Source organism: Dysidea avara, chromosome 11, assembly GCF_963678975.1.
Source record: "Dysidea avara chromosome 11, odDysAvar1.4, whole genome shotgun sequence".
Lineage (NCBI taxonomy): Eukaryota > Metazoa > Porifera > Demospongiae > Dictyoceratida > Dysideidae > Dysidea > Dysidea avara.
The window spans coordinates 1,694,345-1,706,504 of NC_089282.1; the positions used below are offsets into that span (position 1 = coordinate 1,694,345).

General features: G+C 37.8%; 1 protein-coding gene across 1 annotated transcript in view; it reads right to left on the bottom strand.

Moving 5' to 3' along the window:
* Positions 1-11,953, bottom strand: part of LOC136239477 (perivitellin-2 67 kDa subunit-like) — a 186,582-nt gene extending 174,629 nt beyond the window's left edge. The window contains exon 1 of the mRNA XM_066030221.1: positions 11,869-11,953. The gene's annotated coding sequence lies outside the window, so the exon portion shown is untranslated. The remainder of the gene's footprint in view (positions 1-11,868) is intronic.
* Between the last annotated feature and the right edge of the window lie 207 nt (positions 11,954-12,160).

The following is a 12,160-nucleotide window of genomic DNA, read 5'->3' on the forward strand; positions in this document are numbered from 1 at the left end:
CAGCGCAGAATTTCCTATAGACTTTCCTGAACAGCTCCTGAAAATTTCCTGTAAATTTTAATATTCTTCAAGTGTAAGCTTCAATTTATCTTGTCTGAATACTTTTGTGATTGAACTGGCATATGTGTGTATGTATGCTGAGATAATGGAATATTGAGAATATGTTTATACCCCCATTGTTTGTACATCATGTAGTAAGCCCATCCAAAATTCCTGCTTTCGACAAAAGTGTTAGCTGTGACGCATCGCAAGGTAAATGTGTGGTATTATGATGCATGCATTAAGTATCACCTTACCTAGGAAAGGACCATGTTGCATTAATATTGGATTTACCAACAGGCATCAGTAAATGTAAAAGAAAACTTCAATTTTCAGATGATGACAATGTGGCAAGGCAACAAAATCCTAGGAAGAGAAAACGTAAACTTCTCAAGGTATGCGTAATTGTTATACAAGCCAGTCTACCCCTTCATAACCATTGCCAACTTTATGTATAGTAGCTAATATGCACACAGTATACATGCTCTAGAATTCAACTTCACTCAACCAATTTTATTTTGGTTATTTAGACAGATAATGTTGAAACGGATGTGCAAGAGAAATCAAAGGTATTCATAATTATGATCACTCACATTATTGCTATTGCAACCATAAAAATTACAGTGTGATGCTTATGGCCATGTCACTACTGGTAGCGTGATCAATTCTACCACTACTGCCGTCCCAGTAAATTCTACCACCAGTACAGCTAAAACTACGACCATCCCAGTGAACTCTACCTCTACAGCTATGCCTACAACTACAGCAGTCCCATACAAGTCTACCACTACAGCTATCTCTAAGGTATCTATTGGTGTTACATCTTCAACAACAACTAAAAAGTTGTGCATACTTTAACATTAAATTTCATGTCTAATACGTAGTTTCTAGCTTATGTATATGCATACAAGTTTATTATAATGCTCTTGTATATATTGCATATTGAACATAACTAAAACACAGCATGAATTAGAAAACATTTTACTTACTATAATTCCTTACTGTATAGCTGCTCAGAAATAATACAACACAAAATGCAACAATGGCCATAAAAATCGCTTAAGCACAAGAGTGATTATATCATGTCGAGCATGCTTCTAGGTACACTTATAAATGTTACCAAATTTTGGAAAATCACCCATATGAGTGCATTTGATATGTAAAATATTTAATGATTAAGCAATTCCTTGAAATATTATTATCACTGGGCCCTATACACTAAACAGCATCACCCTAAACATTAAAATTTCATTGGCTACAATATGGTTGATTTCCCAAATTTGATCACAAAATAATGTTTAGTTAATTTTCTGCTCACACTGTTACAACTCAGGTGGTCATAGCACACCTAACCAGCAGCACACCCTTGGGGTGCAATCACACTTTCAGAATATGGTGTGTAAAGTACATAAGACAAGCAGTGTGACTATACATTGGTGTGTATAACACCAATATTTAAACATGAAAAGCTATTCTCTGCCATTATAGATGATTCTAGTATTTAAAAGCTTATCATTGAGGGGTTGATTGCAAAGTATCAATCTCATTGAATTTATGTGTTATAGAATATAACCGTGACAATAAACTCATTTTGTGCTAAGCCATTACACACAGACAGTTCAGATCAATGCACAAAGCTAGTATATATGTTTGTATCAACAAAACTAATTTCCATTAGCTCATAGCTAAATAAAATATATTCAATTGTGTAATCAGACATCAGAATGTAAACAACAGTAAAGGGACAACAATACTGTGCACTAATGATCAGTGGAGCCAGTACATATCGTACTGTAGAACATGTAAGCCTTGATTGAATGAAATTAAAACCCACAATCAAACTCCATGCTTGGTGATATAGGTTTTAAATACATTTTGAAAACAATGTTTAAGTAGAGATAGCAGGTGAGTATAGTGTTGTGTATTGTTTGTAGATTGTTGACATTCCAGGATTGCAAGACCAATTGCAAAACTGTAGATGATGCAGCATGTCACAAATTACGGTGGCCCGTTCTGGGCTAATTCTCAAAAAATTCTGGGAAATTTCTTGATTATTTCTCATTTCTCAATAATTTCTCGATAGTTCTTGATAATTTCTCAACAATTTCTCAACAATTTCTTAACTTTTTCTTAATTATTTCTCACTTCTTGAAAGTTTCTCAATTTTCTTGTGACGCATTGCAACGTAAATTGTGAAATACGCATGCTAACAGCTCCATGCTGAGGCCCCATGGCTGTACAGCAGCGGCGATACAGGCAATGGTGAAAACATCGCAGAGACCGCCTGGAAAACAGCCCCAATCAGACGATACACGATTATAATTATATTAACATTGAGATATAGCTAGAGTGAAGTTGACACTGCCTAGAAATTGACTGAAGAATATAATATGGGATTAAGAAGATGGAGAGTCGATATACAGAGTCCTCTTGAAGATGTCCAAGCAGCAATTGTGAGTTGCAACTGGATACAATGACCTCTAATAGTTCGATGCATCCATAAATCTGCCCATGCAGTGTGTTACGTGCATGGTGTCTGTGTGCTATGTAGCATCCAGTACCCCCTGCTTAGCCAATAGACACTGAGTAACTAATATAATTTACAAACTATGTAGGCTAGGTGAGAAGACCCCCTAGGGTGGATGAGCAAAGGACAATCAATGGGGACCCTGGTCAGAGGAAATTGGACATGTATGCATAATGTAAATCCTGTGCTTAGCTTGCAAAGTAGATATGTTTTCCATACCTGGGATAGGCAATCAGGGTTATCAATCCTTATCAACACATTCACTCTGTGCTATATAGCATAGCGATCTAATATGTTCCAGGTATATTGTGAAATCTAAGGCTTCGGGTGATTTGATTGGCATCTAAGACTCTTAGCTAGATACTTTAGTGGCCTAGTTTATTGTAGATAGTTTTGTTGTGTACTATTTTTAACTTGTGTTTGTGTGCAGGAACAGCTCAACAATCAGCTGCACAGAAGGAATGGTGAAATCCCTGAATTAAAATTGAGATACCAGTCACAATTCAAACCACAAAAAAGGCATTGTGAAAGCTATTGTTAAGCAACTGACATGGCAACTAAATGTGATTTCATCTACTTATAAAATAAAGAGAAACAATGGAAACAGTTTGGTATACCTGCTAAGAACACCTGAAGGCTTTATAAATAGGACAGATTTTCTTGCAGATGTTGGCAAACCTGTTCAACTAGTTTTGTACCAGCACTTAATGGATGGGATTTTTCAAGGCACTGGTACATACTACATGGGGCCAATGAGTACTTATTCTTAAGTGAAGTACAAATTTGAAAGTACTTGTACTTTACTCAAATACTTTCTTGACTTTCCCAATGTACTGGTACTTATACTCAAGTACTTGAAGTACTGTTAAGTACTTGTAAGTACTACAAACGTTGTACATCGTTTGTACACAGTGGGTGTACAATGAGAATAACAAAATTGTATGAAGGTGCAGTTTACAACTTCTTGCAATTCTTCAACTGCCTTCCCCAACTTTACTATGTATCATTGATGTCATAGCATTCTGGTAAACAAAAACAATGCTGCTGTTCAAGTCAGTGCATTTTAAGAGTTTAAGAGAGAAAATGGTTGACAAAAACCTGAAAGTATCAAACCACTCTTACATACTACAATACACTGAATACGGTGCATATTTTACTACAGCAAAATGTACTTGTACTTTACTTAAGTACTTTTAAATGTACTTGGCCCCATGTCTGGTACATAGCCACTTTCAACATTTCAGCTTTTTTGTGCGGTCAAGAAATATCAGCTGTAATGGCACTTGAAAAGCCTTCGCCACCCTCAAAAGAAGACATGTGCAACAAATGATGATAATGTGTAATTCTACTGGCTGATAGCCTTGAAATAGATAACAAAGAGGCTCAAGAGATTGTGCTCAAGAAAATAGTGGATTATTCCTTTCTGTGAGAGGCTACTTGCTGGAGTGTGGATAAACACAGAAAAGTACACAGCACATGAAGAGCTATAGACTACTAGTGGATATACATACTGAGATGAATACCTTAAGTTTTGTTTTGTTCAGTGCATTATCAATTTTTTTTAAATTGTAAAGTTACGTGTTTTCTGATAAAAGGAATATCTGAGAAAAAAGTCCCTTCTGTACATACACCCAACTGTTAAACTGTTACAGTAGATTATCATGAAACACATGGTAAAGGCTGGCCACAGTACATTACATGTTGCAATGATGACTCAAAAGGTATCAACAATACAAGTCTGCAGCAACTGAGGGAATCAATGTGTTTTAAGATGAATAGGGATGAGAAACATATCTTTATGACTTCTTTCATCCACTGGCACACTCCATTGTAGCCTCCAGTCACCAGATTTGTTCTGTTCAACAATTAGATCCAAAAAAAGTACTAAAACAATGAGTTACAATTGTTCATCCTACCTTACTATTCAATCATTGCCCACTATGTATGGACATTGTGCTTTAGACACAAATTTTTCTTTGTACTGTATGATTCCATCCCTGAAAAATAAAATATTAGCATTTACAACATAAGATGCAAAAACGTACAGTCTGATAACATTCCTAGAAGGTCTTCCAGTGAAGGAACAGGAGACTAAGTATACGCAGATAAAGGTAGCAGCACACAAAAGGAAGCAGGTCAGTTGGTATGGATACTGGTAGAATTGAGACAGGTCCTCTTCAGAATACACAAAAGATGTGTTTTAAAAAACTGCTTTTTATTACTACAAAGATGAAGCTCTCCTTCTACTCATCACACCTACAACAACATTAACATCCACGTTATATACTGAGTGGTACTTATATATACAGGTGAACCTGCCCTTGTGACCACCTGTATAAAAGACTACCTTCTATAGCAGCCAATAGTGCCAAGAGTATTATTTACTCTTGATAGTGTAAACTCAAAATAGGAAATTTAAATGGTATATGTGACTGGGCCTGTGATAATAGGGCATATGGGCACATGATTTTTGCCTACTTTTTAAAACTTTTATCGTACATAATTTTTTGTATCATTATGCTATGGCAATGCACTTTTCAGCCCTTCGAAAGCATTTAATTGGCGTTATGATGCAAGTTATAGAATGCAAATATTCTGTTCCAGTAGTGAGATATGACCTGTAGAGTGATGGGGTGTAGTTTGTGCCCACATGCCCTATTTTCACAGGCCTGGTCACATATATACCCAGTCTGGGAAAACTGGTCTTATTGCCTGTTTAAAAGTATTGAGAAATGCTGGTCTCAAGTATTTAGTGTGTTGTATATAGGTAGCTCGCCAACATGTTTTATACCAATTCCTTACCTTCCAGAGCATCCATTGCACAAGTATAAGTTTCCTGTCATTTTAGATAGTTTTATACCATGGTCAGGCAAGCTCCAAAAGGGGAGGAAGATAGGGGCCCGGAAGGAGTGTAACAGGCTGTTAAAAAATTTAAAAGGAAGATGTAGGGATGGATTAGGCCAAGTTATGGGCCATTTCAGGTCTCAAAACTGGCTAAAATGAAAGGAAATTCACAGCTGAGGTCTTTATTCAACACCACAAAGTTGTACAGCCATACACAGACCCTGACCAGAGCTCCATTAAGCCACACACTGAATGTACAGATTTCCACTGGGCGTGGGAAAAGCAGCCAGCAAAAGCATACCACTAATTAGATAGTTTATTCATGTATCTTTGTGTTCTTGGTGAAAAATCGAATCTGCTGACATGGGTGCTAAGACCAGTTTTCCCAGACCAGGTCACATGTAGTCCACCATCAGCCACCTACTCATCAATTAAGACCAAAATAGTCTGTTCCAAAAGTGACCAGCATAGGCAGGCTCAACCGTACTGCGTACTCCTGGTACACTGTAAAAACTATTTCATCCTTCATAAATGGTCAGCACATGTAATTACTATCCTTTACAACAAAGGCTTTCTACCAATTTACAAGGAATAATCACCTGTAATTGGCTTTCACTTGCAATTTGTTGGCATCAAATTATCTGGTATGCATAATATTATAGACTGTGATCACTGTGCCAATGCCACACCGCTGATATACAGGTACATCACCAGTGGCCTCTAGTTACAACAGAGTCTGTTGTGCCATATTGGCTTGATTGGGATCAATTGCTAATTGTGCCTTCACCATATCCCTTATTCTGCATAGCCTCACTTCACTGCTGAGTCATCTTCAGAGACACGTCACACCTACAATATAAAGTTACTTTCAATATAGCTAACTTAACTTGTTTTTTTTGTGTAGGTTGTGTTTTAGTATTGTGGTTTTCTGATGCCAGTTAAACTCCCTTGCCTGTGTACGTATGCATATGTATCATTTCCACAGGTACACGCACACTGCTCTGAGTGTTTCCTATGGCACTGTTTATACTTGCCCAATGGGTAGGTTGCAACGTTGGTGTATGTACTTGGTTGTATGTGACACGGTCCTAGTAATAATAATAATAATAATAATTTATCTCATCCTGCCTATAATCGTGTATCGTCTGATTAAAACTGTTTTCCAGGCTGTCTCTACTTGAAAGCAATGTTTTTCACCATTGCCTGCATCACCGCTACTGTACAACCATAGAGCCTCAACATGGAGCTGTTAGCACGCGTATTTCACAATTTACGTCACGATGCGTCACAAGAAAATCGAGAAACTTTCGAGAAGTGAGAAATAATTAAGAAAAGGTTAAGAAATTATTGAGAAATTATCGAGAAGCGAGAAATTATCGAGAAGCGAGAAATTATCGAGAAATGAGAAATAATCAAGAAATTTCCTGGAAATTTTTGAGAAATAGCCCAGAACGGGCCACTGTAGAAAACCAAGTTGTTTCTTTCAACAAGATATTTGTTTCAGTACCATATTTTATTTGTTAACATCCTTGTGCTGGTTGGTCTATGAGGCATCACAAGCAGAAGAACATTTTCTTTATTTTATTATCCCACTAGGGGACCTGTGAGAAATTTATTCCATATACAGCAAAAATTTTCTCCAGCAGCCATAACAAAGGAGGCTAGTGAAATGCCAGACAACTAGCAGTAAATAATTTCTATTGAACTTATTTATCATAGACATACTAAAAAAAAAATTAAAGCGGGAATAGGGATCACTGGGGTGGTTATGTGAACCACAAATCCCTATTTTGACTCATGCAGTGTTGTCTGTATGAAATGCTCAATCTATCCATTAGTCAAAATAGGGATTTGTGGTTTACATATCCACCCCAGCGATCCCTTCTTGTTTGGTTGCATTTCCTTGTTTATTTTTTTACTACGAATATGTCTAGTTTATGCACTTTTTAAAATCCATTGATGGAAATAGCTTGTTAGACCTCACCGCAGGAGCTCATAAACACTATAAGGCACAAAGGGCCCAACAAACTCAGGACAACATTTTATATTATATTGTTGTGTTCTAGGTGAGCAGTGACTGAAATCTGTGCTGCAGTCAACAGTTGCAGACTTTTAATCCAGACCGGATACTATGAATCACCAGATTTGCAGGATGTGTAGTAGCATTACACTACATTTAAGGTCTACATTATGATGTCTATTTCTGTACGTGCTGTATGATGTATTGTGTACACATGGCCTGTATGGAAGCTAATGCAGTAATGAAGAAAGACTACAGCTGTTGATATGCATGTGCATGCTCAGCTGGCTTCCATATAATTCAGGCCATAATGCAGTAGCTATTGCTAATATTTTTCCTCAAGACTGAACACTACAAAAAGAATCACCGCCAGGATCAGCCACAGTATGTACTATACAACACATGCATGCTGTATATAATGCTCAGACAGTGTCTGAGTTTGGTTCATAATAATTTTTAAGAAGTATGGAGAGAGTATACTATAGTACATGTTCTAGTACAAATGCACTGACTCAATTTAACTCAGTCAAGTTCCTCTTTAATGAAATCTCATAATTTCACTGGCCAGCATGATAGAGCAGTGCTGATAATTGAGGCCATGCCTTAGACAGGCTTGCATGACTGCAGTCTTCCTACTTAGCTAATATTGAACTCTGGTCTTAGGCTATATTGGGATCCACTTGATGATAGTAAGCTGGGATACTTTGGCGAGGATGACTTGCCTTAGCAAGTCCACTGTCTAGCTACAACCACTGTAGTAGGTATGAGCACAACCGATATACAACATGAAATACATTAGCAGCACAGGCAGGAAATTACAACATGTGTTAGCTAGCTAATTAAATATGTGTGCATGAAGTCAACAAGTTCTTGACTGGCTTCTGTTGGTGCTGCTACACACATACAGAGCTTATGATAACGTCCGGACAACAGACAAAATCCGGTCAAATTGCATAGATGTCTGACCATAATGAAATTTGTCTGGATACAGTGTCCCATCAAAGCACAAAGGGCTGGGCTGGCATGCTATCAACAATAACAGTCACTTGGTTGCCAGGAGATGGTATACATTCTTACAACCCAAGGGAGTGACCACAAATGTACCATTGCCAACCCTCTGGTGTACTGTAACCACGTAACAGTTGCAGTAAGGCATGTGACATCTTACCACTATAATGTTTATTTGCTATGCTACAGTGCATTCATCATCCACATGTCCAGTCAATTTTGGCAATTGTCCGGCCAATTTTGGTTTGCCAGGACATTGTGGCAGGACAACAGAGAATTCTTATCATAAGCTCTGCACATAGCTAGTCATGACAAAGACATTAACCAGTATGATGTGGTCATAATGCACTTACCAACCACATGCAGACAGTGTGGTAGTATTATAGTAATTGGTAATACTGTAACTGCAAAATTCCATTGTATAACAAAGACAAATGTTGTGTGCTAATTAATTGAAGGCCAGGGGGCACTACCTTAATACAAGGGTAGGATGTGTTTACAATAGCTTTGAGAACAAGGCTTACTACAACTAATGAAACCAGTGTCTTGTCAAAAGTATGTCAACAGCAGCTGTTACCATATTCTATATATTCTATATTCTCTATTCTATATATATTCTAATATCATCAGAAGTATTAGAAGTCAGAGGGTCTAACTTGAAACACAAGGCTGAAGCATAAGACTGTCACACTGCCATATATTAAGGGTTTAATTGGACAGTAGTTCGACCAATAAAAGACATACGTACGTACTGCTGTACCGCACAATATAAAATTTGGCAGATCGACCTTTGATTCACCAAAATTTTCTTATCCAATTTTAGCCAACTAAATGGAGAGAATGTAGCTTGATACAAGCATTCACCAAATATATCATCCACCAAATTCTACATATCTTGAAATTATATCTCGCCAAAAATTTTGTATTGTACAGTACAGCTGGTGATTGATGCATACCTTATAACAAGGATTAGCTGCTCCACCGTGGCGATCTATCTTCTTAAGACATTCAATAACTGAGCCACGGCCAGGTCTATTGGTTGCTATGCAGTTCTTAAATACCTAGCAAACAGGAGCAACCTCACTAGGCACCTTATAAAAATATTTTTTATCTTTTCTTCTTCACATCTATCAATCAAGTCAAGATTAAACCCGTAGTCTGTCTGTTTCTCTTTCATTAATTGAGTAAGATTTTAGCACATGGTTAAGACACCTTTGGGTTATTCTCCTGTAATAGAGCAACAGTACTGGTATCCCTTAGCCAATGACTATTACATGTGAGGGCTGGTAGGAGCTTTACTGTTACCAATACAAATTATTTTGCAAAGATATTTGTATGCACAAACTATTCTAATAGAACACACACTGACAGAATTCCATAAATGTACCCTATTAGAACAATCACCAGGAATTGGTGGAGAGAGGTTGTATTATTCAGAGAAAAATGCAGGTTTTACCAGCCAGGTGTAGCTGTTGCAAACAGGTGAAAAATCACGCCAAAACATCAATCATATTAAATTGCTTAAGCACTGAGTGAACCAATCACTGAGGGCTACTCCCACCCTTCCTTCTAAAACACACACACACACACACACACACACACACACACACACACACACACACACACACACACACACACACACACACACACACACACACACACACACACACACACACACAAATACCTTGTTAATAACGTTATCATCATTCTCATGATTAGCATTCCTATACAGGCAGCGAATCATTGTATATCCGGGTTCTTCTGGACTAGGGCTGAAACGGATAGCAACTTCTACTATCCGGATATCCTGAACAAAACCTATCTGGATATCCTACGGATAGTGACATCATCACTTGCTATAGAAACATTTTATAGTTTATTGTAAGCATCCTTGTTTTACTAGTACTGGAAGCAAACAAACATTAACATGATAGCAAAAGGTTTGTGGTAATGTTACACTGTTACTTTGCACCGTCTGTAACAAGATTGGCAGCTGGAGAAAACATGAATACAAGATGTAGCAGTTGCTACAAGACCTTTTCCAGGTACAACTAGTCAGTAAAGAACTCTTTATAAGGCAATAACTATTCTGTTACAACTTCTTCAGCAACATTCACAGCCTCGCTTCGTAATTTAGCGATGGGCGTGGTCGCGAGCAAGCTGATTAACTTACCAGGCTGCTGTTAACTTCACATAATCTAGCTTAGCTAACTCTCCATGATGAAAATTGATTCATCTAGTGATGAGAAAGTTGGACAGATACATGGCTTTAAGTTATTACTATCCGCTTGGCTTCAAAGTACTATCCTGATAGTAAATTATTACCCGGATATCCGGATAATACGGATATCTGTTTCAGCCCTATTCTGGACAAACAGTTTCAAAATCTTTTCCACATAGTGTTGTGTTTAGTCTCTGATCTACAAGACAGTGATTCACCGAGTTAAGGGATTGTGTTATTAGTATATGTTACATAAGTCAATGGACAATGATACATGTACACAGTGCATGACATTGTGTGTTGTGTGTTTGTGATGGGAATTGTCCAGGTTTAGAATAGTGGTGGCTACAAGAGACAGGAGTAGAATAAGCACCTGTAATTGTATGGTGGTGAAAGCGATTGTGTTATTAGTATATGTTACATAAGTCAATGGACAATGATACATGTACACAGTGCATGACATTGTGTGTTGTGTGTTTGTGATGGGAATTGTCCAGGTTTAGAATAGTGGTGGCTACAAGAGACAGGAGTAGAATAAGCACCTGTAATTGTATGGTGGTGAAAGCTAGGTGAGTGTCATATTTTATTTCAATGCCAATCATACTTTGAGTACATCCTTTGTCTGTCTGTGTATGTGTGTGTGTACGTGCACACGTGTGTGCAAGTGTATGTGTTCATGTCGTATGTGCATGTATGCTAATATAGTGTATTATTGTACAGTACACCACAGACCTTGAATGATCATTGTTTCTCTAGTAACAATAGCAGTCCTACGGCCACAGAACACATAACCACAATATAACCACATCAAGCCATACATCCTGCAGTGTGCCTTACTCGCTTGTCAGTTCAAACTTAAACTTGTGTTGTATCAAACAGTTCAGTACTTCAGATGGATCAACATCTTCACACAATATTTCTATAAGATATGTAGATGTGAACTGACTGGAATTCCTTCTTTTGGTAGAGGCCGAGCATACAACTTAACAGGTAAAAAAAGTGTGGCTTGACCAGAGAGGCAAACATGGGATAGTTGTGGGTAAGTCCCACACAAATATACAAACAGTACATACACACATCATACAGTACATACACCCATCATACAATACATACACACATCATACAGTACATACACACATCATACAGTACATACACACATCATACAGTACATACACACATCATACAGTACATACACACATTATACATCACCTCTATTCCATCCTTGCAGCTCTTCATTAGTACATAGTCCACCCTGACATCTTTGTTAGCTGTAACCTACAAGCATATAGGAAACAGCATCTATAAGTGGACGTGGCTAGGATAGGTCATGTGACACACACACGCATGCACGCACGCACGCACGCACACTTACTACACACACACACATACTACACACACACACACTACACACACACACACACACTACACACACACACACACACTACACACACACACACACACTACACACACACACACACACACACACAAATACGCACCTGTT